Source organism: Peromyscus leucopus, chromosome 1 (assembly GCF_004664715.2).
Source record: "Peromyscus leucopus breed LL Stock chromosome 1, UCI_PerLeu_2.1, whole genome shotgun sequence".
Taxonomy (NCBI): domain Eukaryota; kingdom Metazoa; phylum Chordata; class Mammalia; order Rodentia; family Cricetidae; genus Peromyscus; species Peromyscus leucopus.
The window spans coordinates 94,654,553-94,667,053 of record NC_051063.1 but is presented as its reverse complement, the minus strand read 5'-3'; the positions used below and the strand labels follow the sequence as shown (position 1 = coordinate 94,667,053).

General features: G+C 35.8%; 1 protein-coding gene across 1 annotated transcript in view; it reads right to left on the bottom strand.

Annotated features, from left to right (window-relative positions):
* The window catches only part of Sbf2 (SET binding factor 2), a 352,132-nt gene that overhangs the window by 190,070 nt on the left and 149,561 nt on the right, over positions 1–12,501 (bottom strand).

Here is a 12,501-nt window from a genome sequence, read left to right as displayed (position 1 = left end):
ACTGCCATTTAGATTTACTATTTTTAATCTATTTATACTTTAAAAAATCACAACCTAAACTAAATTTTTATGTTACACATATGAACAAAAATTTGTTGCCTATTTTATCGTTACAGTTTAGAAAAATAAAGCTGAACATTAGTTTTAATATCAGAGAACATGATGATGACATATTGATGTTTTAATTTTTGGCACTTTTATTTCCATAAGTTTTACTAAATATACTGTTTAAAACAACTTTTGCTCATCAACTAATAGCTAGTAAGTCAGAATTAATGAATTAATCAGTATACATTAAGAGATATGGTCACTGGCATAGCGACATGTTTCTGCTCATTATTTATGCTAAAAACACAAGTAACTCATGGTCAACTATTAGATTACTTGCGAATTTTTTGGCTTATATAAATATATTAAGAAAATTTAGGAATAACTATAAAATGTGAAAAATGAGAGAAATACTATTAGGATAACGCTTAACTTTTGAGGAAAAGAGGTAATTAGTGTAGCCCTTCAGGAGAGATGGAAACCAGCACATAAGCTTCACTTCTGTTTTCTTTCAAGCATGACAAATAATTTTAAAATTAGTTCTTCATAAATTTACAAATGTTATTTTGTGAGTCACTAGAGTCAACGATCATTTTTAAAGTTCCTTTTCATTGTCTAAGATTAGTGAAAAAAATTTAAGAATAAGATGTGATTATTCTTCTAATGTAAAACACTGTACTGAAGCTGTTAGGTGAACTATAGAGATCTTTTTCTTTTCTTTCTTTCTTTTTTCTTTTTCTTTTAAGACAGGGTTTCTCTACACAGCCTTGGCTGTCATGGAACTCACTAGGTAGACCTGCTGGCCTTGAACTCACAGAGATCTGACCGCACTGTTCCAGACTGGCTTCCCAGTACTAGTATTAAAGGTGTGCATCACCATGTCCAGCTAAGTTCTCTAGTTCTTTATTTAATATATTAAATAAAATATATTTTCCTAGAATTCCTGATGGAAAAGCTAATAACGAACTAACCTCAAAGATCAAGATATCAACTTTACTTTGGTTAGAAATATACACCAAAGCATTTATTTACAATTAAACATGATTTATTCAAACATTCCTTAAAGAAATAGTGTATCTGCCTATGAATATATATCATACAATTAAATTTACAATGTACTTTCCTCCAATTAGTATGCTATATGTACACAATAGCACCTGGAATAGTATTCTTTGAATAATTACTTGGGTGGGAATTTATATATACTTACATTTTAAATACATAATTAAAAATTTAGATACATATTTAAAATTGGGCAAATCATCATGGCAAAAAACACAGTAAAAGGTACTATAAATCTATGTCTATTTCACTGTACAAATTAACAATCATGTCTAGAGAGTCCAAATGAGCTGCTAAGGTTACACAGGTAATGAAAGGCATTTCTACATAACAGTCTTTTAACTTGGATTAGCCCTCTTACTCTTGTCGATGCTTACATGTAACCTTTGTAGGACATAAGTTGTTCAACAAACAACTGTTTAGGTGACACAGTATTGTGGAAGTAAAACTATATGTTTAAAAAAAAGGATCACACTTTTTCCTTGATAACAATAATCATTCTCGTGTTTAAATAGTTATTTTTTATTTTAAAATTTATCTTTTTCTTACATATTTTTAGTTAAAATATAATTATATTACTTTCTCCCTTCCCTTCTCTTTCCAACCTCTCCCAAGTCCCATTCTGGCTCCTTCCATTCCTCCCCCGCCAGTCTCATTTGATAGCTTCTCCTTTCCAATTGTTACATGAACGTGTGTGTGCATACACAAATATACAAATACAACCTGTTGATATAGTTTTTACTGCAGTTCTTGTTAGCCTTCAATAGTCAATATTAAAGAAGAGACATTTGATATCTCTTGGACTTTGGAAGCTTGTTCTCAAAAGCTTTTTTAAATTTAAATATATCCTATAATTTCAAGCATGTGACATTTATTTATTCAGTGGTAGTTTTCCCTATAAGATGTATTTATAAGGAATATCAAGAAAACTTAAAATTCAGCAACCTGTCAATTTCCAATTCTCATTTTTAAAAGGGAAGGCATGGATGGACATAATATTTACCACTATAAGGAGACCCTCATACAGATACTTGCATGTGTTACAAATTATCCAACAAACACAAACAAACTCAGAATATGTAAATATTCCAAATTTTCTATGTCTCTATCATGTCACTTAAGGTAGCTTTCTCTAGACTTTTGTTGTTGTTGTTCTTGGTTATGGTCTATGAAGTAGTCTCTGGAGTGAGACTTCATACAATCAGCAAACCAGTTTCCACACCTGGAGACTCTTCATTTCTTGTTGAGAAAGGTAGAACAGCATTCATTGCTCCTTCTCGAAGGAGCCAATTATTTCCCTCCCCACAAAAGACAGTAATTCCAGTATTATTCATAATATCTACACAATAAGAAATAAACATCAAGAATTTACTTATATAGAATTATATGGCAGATAGGTATATAAATACTTTAATAAAAAAATTCTTGCTTCAAAAAATGCCATTATTTTTTCCATCTCACTTTCTTTCCATGTATGTTTTAAAATTCTAGAATGAACACAATTTACTTTGATAATGAAATTTTCTCCTCTGTCCCACATTTTTTTGTCTAGAGACAGTTTAGAAACTTATTATTTATTTGGTTCTCCAGGTGATTCCTTAATCACTTAGAGTTGTTTTATGATATTATGAATGAATTTCTTATTTCTTCAAATTAGCCTCCCAAGTGCTTAGTATTATTTGTTGAAATGTACAGGTTCATCAGGTGTAACAGCACTGGCCTTAATCCCAAGGCTCAGAAGGCTGAAACACAAGGCCAGCATAATAGGACCCTATTACAAAACAAACAAACACTCAACCAAAAAACAACAGAACCCAAGGATATGTATAGACTCCCCCCAACTTCATGCTTCCATTGTAAGATACTGATGTTATGTGCTTGATTGTGCTTCTCAACTATAACTTCTATGCCCATCATCTCTCCTATTCTTGAATCAATCACACACGGGTGTAACCTCTGTAGTGCTGTAGCGTATGTTTTAGTGTCTCACTCTTTAAGACAGATAGACAGACAGAGTCAAGTCTTTTTTCTGTCCTGGGTTAAGTTTCTAGTATCATAGAATGTAACAGAGAGACTAAAATGAGATTAACTGACATGAGTTAAATACAGTAGAATGAAATAATGTACTACCAAACTTTTGGAACAGTATCTCGGCTACGCCAAGCCTTAATTGACCATAAAACCTTGTATCTTTGCTTCTTGTCTCCAAATTTTTGCCCAGATTGCTCTTAGGTCCTGATTTTCAAACATCTACTTAGATTTTTTATAAGCTCAGTAACACTCCTGTTGTATAGTCTTCAGTCATTATCTATTTCATACAATAGTACTTAGACAGTACTTGGGGATACTTTTGAATCTGAATTTTTTGTTAGCTTCCAGAGTCCAATTTTATGCCCACTGAGATAAAAACAACACAAAAGAGTATGATATGGATTCTGTGTCTTTTTCGTTTTCATTCTTCATCTTATCTCCCCAAATCATACTCATTAGTCCCCACTCCATTTCTTTAATGGCAATTAATTCGATGATACACCAAATGTCTTTACTGAGAATTGATTCAGAAATACAAAATACACTGAAAAACTTAGATACAAACCTAAAGAAAAGAACATATATATATATTTTTCATCTAAGCAATAAATATCAGATCTGTCACATTTTATTCATTACTTTAAACAAAAGTCAAGGTTCATATTATCTAGTTGGATAATTTTGGAAACACGTTATCAAAAGTTTAATGCCAAGTTTGTTTATGACTACTGAGCATATTACTGTATTTTGGAAAAGATAAAAGAGCCAATATTTTTTAAATTGTACAATTTTACTTTGGATGGTGTAAGTCCTGAAGTTCCTTCCTTCTCTTTAGTATTCCAAGCAATGTGTCATAGTACATTTCATATGAAGTAATTCACGCCAAATGAGTTAAGATCTATTTTGAAATGATAATATGATCCAAAAATAAAAGAAAAACACATTTGTTAAAAACAGTGCCAAAAGTGAGAATAATGTTACTAATGACCTAGAAAGGATCATCTTTTATTTCTCCATCCCAAATTCTACCTCATGGTTTATAATCTCAATTAGAACAAACTCAAATGAAAATAATTTGTTTCCAACACAGAAAAGGAGGCTTACAACTTCAGATAGCACCTAGCACATTAGACAAAGAATCCTGATAATGAGTTTATATTTTCAGGATTGACAAAAAGTTGAAGGTAAACAGGCTTTAAATTTTTTAAAGTCAGCCGAGCAGTGGTGGCACATGCCTTTAATTCCCAGCACTTGGGAGGCAGAGCCAGGCGGATCTTTGTGAGTTCGAGGCCAGCCTGGTCTACAGAGCGAGAGCCAAGATAGGTGCAAAGCTACAGAGAAACTGTCTCGAAAAACCAAAAAAAAAAAAAAAAAAAATTAAAGTCAGCTGTAAAAAAAAATTACACTTTTTTGATCCTTTTAAAATGACAAGTGCACAAACACCTGAGCTAAATGAAAGGAAAGCCATTATTACACTGATTCAAAGCACACAAGAACCCAGATCATGGCTTCCAGTGAGGAGACAAGGCTCCCTAACAAAAGGTCTCATTTCAGGACTGGTGCTAAAAAAGGCAAAGAATTGGATTAGAACTAGTTATGACAGAGTTTTAAAGTGTTTACATAAAAAGCAAACCACAAACCTAGTGAGACATAACTTACAAAGTGGCCACTGGCCAGATATGGGAGAACATGGGCATGAAAATCATGAAAGCCATTAATAGATTATATGCTTCTGAACAGAAGTGGGACAAGCTTGAATCCATGAGCTCATGGCTTAGCCAAAGGAGAAAACAGCTTTGCTAATAGGAAAATGTCAACTACTGGCTGGGCATGGTGGCACACACCTTTAATACCAGACTAGGGGAAACCAAAGCAAGTATCTCTCTGAACATGAGGCCAGCCCGATCTACATAGCAAGCCAGCCAGGACAACACAATGAGACACTTTCTAAAAAAAAAAAAAGGGAAAATTAAAAAAGTCAATGATCGTTTTGAGTCTGAGTTACTTCACTCAGAATGATTATCTTTAGTTCTATCCATTTACCTGCAAATTTCATTTTTCATAACAGCTGAATAATATTCCATTGTGTAAATCTATCACCTTTTCATTATCCTTTCTTCAGTTGGTGGACATCTAGACTGTTTCTAATTTCTGGATGTTATAAATAGAGCAGCAATGAACATGGATAAGCAAGTAAGATGTAGAGCCCTTTGGTTATATACCCAAGAGTAAAATAGCTGGATTTTGGCAGCTAAACTATCAGCTTTTTGTGGATTCTCCATCTTGATTTTGATAGTGACTGGAATACTTTGCACTCCCATCAGCAATGAGTAAGTGTTCCCTTTCTTCATGTACTCACCACTATTTGTTTTATTATTTTAGGCATTCTGATTAGGGTAAAATGAAATCTCAAGGTAGTTTTAATTTGCATTTTTCCTGATGGCTAAGGATATTGACCATCCTTAATACTCCTTTAAGTGCTCCTCAGCCACTTGTGTTTCAGTTTTTGAGAACTCTCTATTTAGTACTATACCCCTGTTTTCTAATTAGGCTATTTATTTTCTTAATGTTCAGTTCTTTTTTTTTAATTCTTTATTCTAGATACTAATCCTCTATCAGATGTATAGTCAGTAAAAATATTTTTCTCATTCTGTAGGCTGCCAATTTGCTTGAATGATGGTGTCTTCTGCTGTATAGAAACTTTTCAGCTTCATGAGGTCCCATTTATTACTTGTTGTTCTTAGTGCCTGTGATAATGGTGTTCTGTTCAGAAATTCAATGAGTTCAAGGCTATTCCACATGTTCTCTTCTCTCAGATTCAGTGTATCTGGCCTTATGTTGAGGTACTTGGTCCATTTGTATTTGAGTTTTGTGCAGAGTGATAGACATGAATCTATTTTCATTCTTCTACATGCAGCCATCAAGTATGACTAGAACATTTGTTGAAGATGCAATTTTTTTCCCCAGTGTGTATTTTTAGCTTCTTTGTAAAAAACCAAGTGTCTGTAGGTGTATGGAATTGTGTCTGGGTCTTCAATTTGATTCCATTGTTCAACATGCCTGTTTTTATGCCAATACCAAGCTGGTTTTGTTAATATGGCTCTGTGGGATGGTGATATCCCCAGCAGTTCTTTTATTCTTCAGGCTCATTTTTACATGTTTTGGGTTTTTTTGTATTTACATATAAAGTTGAAGACTGATTTTTCAATTTCTGTGAAGAATTGTGTTGGAATTTTGAGGGGTATTGCATTGAACCTATAGATTTTTTTTGGTAGGATAGCTGTTTTCACAATTTTAATCCTACTGATAAAGGAGCATGGGAGATTTTCCTATCTTCTAGGTAACTAATAAGGAACCAGAAAGGAAGAGGGAATCTTCCAAGTAAGGGGAGTATAGAGTCATAAAGAGATTAGGAGAAAGATGAACAGGAGGATTAAATGGGAATGGAGGATGGAATGACAGGGTACAGGAAGGAATATGGGGAAAGACAACAAACATTAAAGGCCTTTTGAAAAGCCCTATGGAAACATACCACTGTAGAAGCTCCCTAAAATATAAACATAGATGAAAGAAATTTAAATGGAGGAAACAATGTGCCAACTAGACATCTTATGCTACCAAATAAAATCTCCAGTGCTAGGAATAGGTAACATCTGTTGAGTCGTGGGCCAAAGGGGTCCCACAAACATCACAGGTTATTTCCAAGGCTATTGGTTGATCTTCATGACATAATTTTATGTCATTGAACATGGTGAAATCAGGTTGGTGACCAAGTAGAAGTTTCAGCCTTACTGACTGGAATTTATGTTGTTGGAAGGTACTTTGCATGTTGTCAGAAAAGAAAAGTAATCATCAATATATATCCCAGGGCAACAGTGACCTTCCTGCAAAATATACTGGTATAGCCTGGCAGTGGTGGCACACGCCTTTAATCCCAGCACTCGGGAGGCAGAGCCAGGCGGATCTCTGTGAGTTTGAGGCCAGCCTTGGCTACCAAGTGAGCTCCAGGAAAGGCACAAAGCTACGCAGAGAAATCCTGTCTCGAAAAAACCAATATATATATATATATATATATATATATATATATATATATATATATATATATATATATATATATATATATATACTGGTATAATAGTGGCACAAATATTATGGGAATTACCAACCATCTTTTTAAAATTGAACTAAGGGTCACTCTGTGAGACAAAACCTATACCTCACACTGCTAAAGTGGTCAAGAATCAGAGATTAGGTAAGTTACGGGCTCTAGGGGAAAACCTATTTCCATTATTCTGCTCAAAAGAGCATAGCAATAAAATGATGCCTAGTGATATATTGCTATTCCCATAGAACAGAATATCATTCAACTCTCATCAGAGAAGTTTCTTCTTAAAGCCAGTGATATTTAACAGAGAACCACAAGTGGACAATGTACAGGACTGAGAGATTTTTGGAGCACTAAGCCCTAAATGGGATGTCTTTATCAACCCCTTCCCCTCAAGAATCAGGGATCTATGTGGAAGGGGCATTAGAAAGATCTTGAGAGCCATAGATGGTGGATGACCCCAAGGAAGCACTGTCTTCCAGATATAACAAGCCATCCCAGCACTCAGAAGGCAGAGCCAGGTGGATCTCTGTGAGTTCGAGGCCAGCCTGGGCTACAGAGTGAGTTCCAGGAAAGGCGCAAAACTACACAGAGAAACCCTGTCTTGAAAAACCAAAAACCAAAACAACAACAAAAAACAAAACAAAACAAAACAAAAAAACAGATACAACAGGGCTGGTACACTTACATATGAATTTGCAGAGACTGTGACAACATGCACAAGATCTGTATAGGTTCAAACCAGATAAAATCTGAGCACTGAGAAGGAGAAAGCAGATACAAAATCCTACCTCTAACCAAAAAGGTATTTGCAACTGATAACTACTGAAAAAGGGAAAATCAGTTTTTCCAATGGAGTATCACTGGGTGTATCAATCACACTTGAGGGCAGGCTCCATACTCAGGAGTAGATGGCAAACATAAAAGGGACCCTTTTGTGTGTGTGTGTGTGTGTGTGTGTGTGTGTGTGTGTGTGTGTGTGTGTGTGTTTAAAAAGGGGGGGTGTGTGTGTGTGTTTTACTGGGTTTTTTGTTTTGTTTAGATTTGATTTGATTTTAATTTGAGGGGGTTGTTTTGTTGGGGAGCAGGAGCAAGGGAGAAAGAGAAAGAATATGAACTTGGATGGGTAAGAAGAATCTGGGAGGAGTTGGAGAAAAGGAAAGAACATGACCAAAATATTCTGTATGAAAAAAATTAATTAATTCTTAAAAAATCAGCTACTAGCTAGGCATGGTGGCACACACCTTTAATCCAAGCACTTGGGAGGCCAAGGCAAGTGGATCTTTGTGAATTCAAGTCCAATCTGGTCTACATAGTGAGTTCTAAGACAGCCAAAGTTATACAGTGAAACCCTGTCTCAAACAAACAAACAAAAAAAAAACCAAAAAGTCAACTACTGACTAATAAGATAGGGATCATGGAACTGGTAGATAATCATGTTGCAAGCATATAAGAGAATCAGCAAGTCAAGACTCAATAGTACCTACTAAATCAAGGGGACTATGACTGACAAGCAGCAGGGCACATATATTGACTTAAAATACCTTCCTATGGAATATGTATTAGTTGCACGTGAAAAAAAAACTCTGCAACAATACACTGCAGAAATATAACAATCTAACAAATGAACATCAGCAGTAAAGGACAAATAGATGTCATATACATCCAAATGTGTACCCTTGGACACTACTGGAAGGAACATACTTAGGAAGTATTCTTTTTCTTTTCTTTCTTTCACTTTGGTTGGTTGGCCTTCTTTCTCTTCCTTCTTCTTCCTTCTTTTTATTTTTAAGAGAGTCTCACCATGTAGCTCAGGGTATCTCTAAATTCTCAATCCTTCTGCTTCAGACTTCCTAATACTGGTATTATAGGCATATACCCACCAATCCTGTTTTACTTAAGTATTACAGTATTCTGTTGATGCCCAATCTGAACTTAATGAGAGATACCAGTAAGCACAAAATAAAAACCATTCTATTAAAAATGGATATGGAAAGATTATTATTTAAAAATTTCAACATTATAAAATAGATACTGAGCAAATATTCAAGATGAAGAGGGAAAAGAGAAATAAAACTTAAACAAAATATATGCAGTTATGTACTGGGCCTGCTCTAGAAGAAAATAGTGGAATGGAAAGTGAAGAATATTATTACAGTGATTATGGCGATGTCCAATTGAAGGTGGGCCAGGAGAGTCACTTTAGCCCAGTGGCTCATGTCCAGCCTAGGGAACCAAGGAATTTAGAGGAAAGGTATATAAATATAGGGTTTTCTCTCAAAGGATTCAGGGGGAGAAATGAGTGTCTCTCTCTCTCATTCATTCACTCGTTCACTCGCTCTCTCCCTCCTTCTCTCCCTCCCTCCGTGTGTGTGTGGGGGGGCACGCGTGCGCACGCAAGAGATTGTACCAAAAGGGGGAAGAAAAAACTGGAAAGAGAGGAGAGAGGGAGAGAAAGTGAGAAAAATATCAGGGTATATATACATATACATATATATATATATATCTCAATGAGTCAAAAATTTAACACTAGATAAATATAGTTAAAGGATATCTAAATGTTTACGTGTAATTTCAGCAATTTCTCCTTATGTGTGAAACAACGTCCAAATAAAAAGTGAGACAGATTTCTAAACCTAAAATACCTCCAATGTTGTCTTAATATACTGACTTTCTGTCAGCTTAACCGAGGGCTGAATGTATGTGAGGAAGAGAGGAGAGAGAAGTTAAATTATCATTTAGTTTCCATTATACAACTCAAAGGAGTTATTAAGAATATGGGCACAGGGGGCTGGAGAGATGGCTCAGTGGTTAAGAGCACTGGCTGCTCTGCTAGAGGACCCAGGTTCAATTCCCAGCAACCACATGGCAGCTTACAACTGTTGATAATTCCACTTCCAGGGGATCTGACACTTTCACACCAATGCACATAAAATAAAGTTTTAACAAAGAGCCAATAAAGACATTTTTAAACATTTTTTTTAAAAAAAGAATGTGTACATAAAGAACATTCCATTCTCTGAATTAGCTTAAGGTCTAAACACCATTATTAAAATGAAAGATCAACTAAATTAAAGAGTGGCACATGGATTACAGGACACTCTAGCAGGTTTTTGACTGAAACAAGCAAAACAAGAATGTGATAAGCCTTTTATGGGCAATTTCCATCACTATAAAGGACACTCTGGGATAAAAGGAACCAAAGACACAGACTTATAAATTATGTCACCTCATCAACGTTACTTCCAAATTTAAACAGAAGCAATATTCTGACCAAGTCATTAAATATTTTGCAGCAAATATTTCTTAGTTTAATCCCACTATCTAAAGTCTTGAAATATTAGTATGGCTTCCCACAAGGAACTGACAAAAAAAAATATGCTGAAATGAAGATAACTTATATTTGTTGTTGGGAATGCAGACAGTAAGTATTTTGTTCTACATGAAATTGGACCTTCCACTATAAAAGAATAATAGTGTTAAGTTTGCTTCATGAGAGGTAACTTGTCTCCTTTGTATTGAAAAACCAGATCTTGTACTGTGGGAAGCCAGCTGGGAGACTGGTTCCTACATTTTACCCCAGGGTACTCTTGAGGAGTGAGGAATAAGAGATTTAGATAGAAGGATGGAGGGGAGAGAAACAGATAGAAACACAGGATAGCCTCGGGAGAGCCTGGATCCTTATCCACTAACCCGTCCTGTCTCTTCTAAAGGGCTATTTATAGGAATGCCAAGGGGTAGTGCAAAAGACCTCCCCCTAGCTCAGCCAAGTGTAGACCCTTCTAATCACCTAGAAACCATGCATATGGTCAAGCAATCTTCTGATGTAGCTCTGCTGGGTAAAGCAAGCTCAGATCTCACTAGGAAACCTTTGTGGGCCTCCACATTGTACCCAGAAAATTGAGATTTCTAACTTTAAGAAATATATTAAGACTGCAAATACTAATTTGTGAGGCCATTTCCAAAAGCATCTTTTCTCTCACTGGTGATACTTTTCTACATGCAGCAGGTGGTATAGTAACTAACATGGACTGATTGACCAACAAAAACCAAGCTCTGTGCAATTTCTCTATTATCGAATAAGAACCAAGAGGAACCAACAAGTTACCAACACCACAGTACCACTAAGGAACCCTATATTTTGATGACTCCCTTTCACGGGAGTGGGTCCTCTAAGACTCTTAACTTCTACCAAAGAAGAAACCCATCTGAAACATCGAAGTAGAAGTTACTGGTGTGTGTCAGGAAGCACTCAGGGGAGATGAAACATTCTAAGGCAACTAGGGTAGAGGGTATACTGACTAATAGCAAGCCCCCCAAAGCACCAATGGTTAAAACAGGGCAGAAATGTCACTTCTATGGACTATTCATTGCACTCAGAATGTGGCCCCTGCTCATTCCTCATCTCGGAACTTCCATAAATTGCCCAACATTTTGTCATAGATATTTCTGATTAAATTAGAGAAATTAATCTAGTTGCCTGAAACTAGAAACTTAATAATCACTACTCAAAAAGAGGAGGGACTGTAAATTTCTCCAGTGCTTGCGTATGGGTTCCAGAGAATAACAATGATGTGAAATACTGTGATAAACTGTTGTGTTCTGTGAAAGATCCACCAAAGGAAACTAATCTTAGTAACCAATTCATTGTGGTGATATTGTGTTCCCCAAAATATTGTGCACCCTAATAAACTTATCTGGGGTCAGAGAACAGAACAGCCACTAGACAGACAGAGGCCAGAAAATGGTGGCACTCACACCTTTAATGCTAGCATTTGAGAGGCAGAGATCCCTCTGGATCTCTATGAATTCAAAGCCACACTGGAAACAGCTAGGCTTGGTAACAGAGACTTTAATCCCAGGAAGTGATGGTAGGAAGCAGAAAGGTATATAAGGCATGAAAACCAGGAACTAGAGTTGGTTAAGCCTTTAGGTTTCTAGCAGCAGTTCAGCAGAGATCCATTTGGATGAGGACACAGGCTTCCAGTCTGAGGAAACAGGATCAGCTAAGGAATTAGCAAGGTGAGGTTAGCTGTGGCTTCTTCTGCTTCTCTGATCGTCCAGTGTTCACCCAATACCTGGCTCCAGGTTTGTTTTTATTAATAAGACCGTTTAAGATTCATGCTACAATTCATAGATGCACTAATTCAAATATGACCACTATTTTAAGTGAAGATAATTAACCTGCCCACATTTAGCTCATTGCTCCTCCTCTAACACTGAACATACACAATCCTTAAGCTTTGTAGAGGACA